Below are 4,072 nucleotides of genomic sequence, written 5' to 3' on the forward strand. Positions count from 1 at the left end.
TGGGCGGGGCGGGGCGGCGCGCGCGCGGCGCGCGGAGGGGGCGGGGCCGCGGTGGGGAGAGGCGCCACGCGATCGCGCGTCAGCGCGGGGCGCGTCTTAAAGGGGCAGGACCCGCGGGGGACGGGGTGGGAGCGGTCCCGGACTGAGCCCCGAACCCTGCCCCGGCACGGGCGCTGCGTGCAGCGGGGCCGGGGAAGCCTGGCACGAGTGCCCGCAGAGGCTGTGGCTGCCCCTGGGTCCCTGGCCGTGTCCGAGGCCAGGCTGGGCGCTGGGAGCAGCCGGGACAGTGGCAGGTGTCCCTGCCGGGGCCGGGCCGGGTCCCTTCCAGCGCGGCCGGCCGTGATTCAGCGCTGCATCACCGGGTGTGTGACTCCGCGTTGTCCTGGGTCACTCCCTGTGATTCGGGCGGGTGAAACTCCGCGGATCAGCGCTCGGGGCACGGCCCTGCCCTGTGCCCGGAGCCGTGCCCCGGCACGCCCAGCGCGCAGCGCCGCGGCTCCTGCACGCACACGCCGGGCCCTGTCCGCGCCCCGGGGCCGTGCCGGGAACCGGGACACGGGGACGCTGCCGGCTGCTCCTCCGGGCCGGCGCTGCCGGTGCCCAGCCGGGTCCTGCGGGAGCCAGCCTGGGTCGGTGGCTGCTCCTGAGTTCGTGGAGTGAATAGGGGGAGCGGCACCTGGAGCACAAATCCCACAAAACCATGGAATCCCAGACTGGTGCGGGTTGGAAGGGACCTTAAATCCATCTCCTTCCACCCCTGCCGTGGCAGGGACACTTCCCACGGGATGCACTTGGTCACTTTGGGGTCTCCTGCTGGACAGCACAGAGTGCATTCCCTTGGGGTTGTGTAGGATTGACTGAACTGGACCTTCCCATTCCCTTCAAAAGCACCAAGCTGTGAGTTGATTTCTATGGCTGATGGCCTGGCACGTGGAAAGCAAACTCTTGGAGCTGCCAAGGGAAGGTTTTGGTGTCTTTAGGAGAACGGGAGGTCTCCTAGACTGCAGAATTAATAAAGGATCAGCTCTTCCCTCTGGTGAGCAGGGACAGGAACAGCTGGAGCTGTGCAGGGATGTTTAGCTTGGATATAGGGAAAGGTTCTTCTCCTGCAGGGCCAGGGGTTGGATCCACAGTCCCTGGGGTTCCTTCCAGCTCAGGACCTTCCACGGTTCTGTGATGTCAGGGGGAGTTTTGGAGGAAGGCTTTGCTCTTTCCTGCAGGAGCCAGGAGGGAGGATGCCAAGGCAAACACGGCGTCCGTGGCCTCTCCTGGTGAGAGGCTGTGCCAGGGCACGGCCTGCTGACCCCAGGGCTCAGGAGTGTCCCTGCCTGGCCGGGCACTGCCCGAGTTCACGCTCTGCTGATTAAACCAGCAGATAATGCTGCTAATTATCACACTGGATCGGGATTTCCAGCAAGCCCTGATCCCACTGGATGCAGCTGGCTCAGTCTCCTCTCTTACTAGCATGGAATATTTATCTAAACAGAGAGCTAAATATTTGCAGGGCTAAAAATAACCTCAGGCTGTGGATATTGGTGGGTTTTCACTTGGCTCTGCTCAGTGTGACCATTTCCATGCTGCTGAGTTCGTTCAGTCAGGCAGCACGAGCCCACAAGGGTTCGGAGCAGCACAGAAAGGTGATGTCAGGAGCTTTGAGGTCCTTCCTTTGCCCATGAGCCGGAATCTGTTGTTCTTCCCTCTCCTCGGAGCAGTTTTTTGTGCTGTCAGGAAATGACTTTTGGTGCTTTTGTTCTGACAGTGCAAAGCATTGAGGAGAGGGTGTGACTGTGCTGAGGTTGTTCTGCTTTCCTTTGAAAGAGCTGAGGGGCTCCTTTGGGGCTTTCTCCCATTTCCCACCAGGTGAGGAGCGTGGGATTAAGGGAGAATAAAGCACAGGAGGTGGAGCACAGGGTGGGGTCTGGGATGCTCTGTGTCACCCCCCTCTGGGTACCATGAAACCCCACGGAATGAGCACCTGCAGGGTGCGGAAGTGCCCTTTCCATCATCTGCTCCCCACTTTGCACCCAGCCATGCTGTTCCTCGGGTCTCTCCTCTTGAATCTTGGTTTTTGTTTGCTTTGTTGGAGGCTGCGTTGTCCATCATCCCTGGGGATTGGGTGCAAACAGGGCTTTGCCTGCTTTGGCTTTGTCCATTTCACCTGGCAAACAGCTTTTCTGAACTCCTTCTGTCCTTTCCCTCCTGGAAAAGTGATGGGACCTGTGCAACACCTGCCAGAGTTTCTCTGAGCTGCTCCTGCACTGGAGCCCTGTGGAGATCAGGCCCTCCCAGAGCCCCCTGCTCCAATCCCTGTTCTCCCTCTGCCTGCTAACAATGCCTCACTGCAATGTGCACATGGCGAAGAGCTGATCACAGGGAGAGACCCCGGGAGCGCTCGTGCATTTTGGGACCATTTGGGTTCATCTTGGCTGCAGCCCTGGCTGGGCTCTGGTGCTGCCCAAGGTGGATCCATGGAGGAGATCCTTGGAATCAATCCCTGCTTTATTCTGGAACTCCATTCAGCCTCTGCTCTGGGGCAGCTTCTCAAGGCATCTCTCCTTTCCCTGGATCCCTGGCAGGGCCTGTGGCTGAGTTGAGCTGCTCTGGGCTGTGCTCTCAGCTTCTGCCTCTGTGTGACACACTGAGAGCACCCAAAACTGATCTTCCCATGATCATCCATGGCCCAAAACCTGCCAGAGGGGAATGATGAGCTGCACTTCTTCCCACAGAAACCCCAAACTGATGGGGGGATGTGGTTACGTGCCCTGGGCAGCTCGGGTTGGAAGGGACCACAGTGGGGTCACCTGGTGCCACCTCCCTGCTGAGCAGGGCCAGCACAGGGCACAGGATCGTGTCCAGCTGGTTCTGGAATGCCTCCAGGACTGGAGACTCCTCTCTGGGCAATCTGTTCCAGTGCCTGCTCACTGCACAGTAACAATTTCTTCCTCAGAAGAGAAATGGGATTCACTCAAATGCTTTTCCACCTGTGCTGGGATTTATTCCCAAGGATCCTCCCTGCTCTTCAGGAAAACTTCCCAGCCTCACCAGGGGAAGATTTGCCACGGCCTGGCTGTGCTTTTAGAGGAAGTATTCCTGCTCTTGAGGAGGATAGATAGCAAGGAGACATTTGAGCACTCAGCACTTTGGGTAGTTAAGATCTCAAATTAGTCACTAATGAACTCAGTGCAGTCAGTCCTGGCAGCTCACATTTCCCAGTCCCGCGGGGAATGGGGAGAAGCTGGAGAGAGAGCACCACCTACTTTTGGAACATTTCAGTGGAGTCCTGTTGGTTTCCGTGAGTGCACAGGAAGGAGGGTAAACAGGAAGCAAATGGAAATAACTTCAGTTATAAAGCAAAAAAAGGCTTTGCTGTCTGAGGGATCCCAGTCCCTGCAGAGCCTCTGGGAGAGCACAGCCTCTACAATGGGAATTGGTTTGGAAACACAAGCCCTTATTTTTAAGAGAGAGACTTAAGGTGCTGTGGGGTGGAGATTTGTCACCACAGATGAAGTGTGATGGTCTGAGCAAAGCAGGTTCTTCACCTCAGGATGGATATAAATGTGCTGCCTGTAAACCCTCAGGGAAGGAAATGCACCTCTGGGCACTGGCTACTCCATATAGCTCAGCCTCACACTGCTGACTGATTTTCAAGGTAAAATATCCCAAAAAAAGCACTCAAAATACCCAAATATGTCCTAAAATACATGAAAAACGTGAGCTCTTAGAAGGGGTTCAGTTTCACACACCTGCTTGAGAATTAAAACCCTTCCCAGGTCCTTGGCAACCCCCAGTGAGTTACTGGGTAGCCTGCAGGAGTTAAATATTTCAAAAGTGAGTTAAATATTTTAAAAGTGAGTTAAATGTTTCACAAGTAAGTTGAATGTTTTAAAAATGAGTTAAATGTTTTAAAAGTAAGCTGAACGTTTTTAAAAGTGAGGTGAAATTTTAAAAGTGAGGTGAGTGTTTTAAAAGTGAATTAAATATTTCAAAAGTCAGATGAATGTTTTAAAAGTGAGGTGAGTGTTTCAAAAGTGAGGTGAGTGTTTTAGAAGCGAGCTCTGTGTGATGCTGTGTC

The sequence above is a fragment of the Pyrgilauda ruficollis genome, unplaced genomic scaffold (assembly GCF_017590135.1).
Source record: "Pyrgilauda ruficollis isolate IOZ18807 unplaced genomic scaffold, ASM1759013v1 scaffold129, whole genome shotgun sequence".
NCBI lineage: Eukaryota > Metazoa > Chordata > Aves > Passeriformes > Passeridae > Pyrgilauda > Pyrgilauda ruficollis.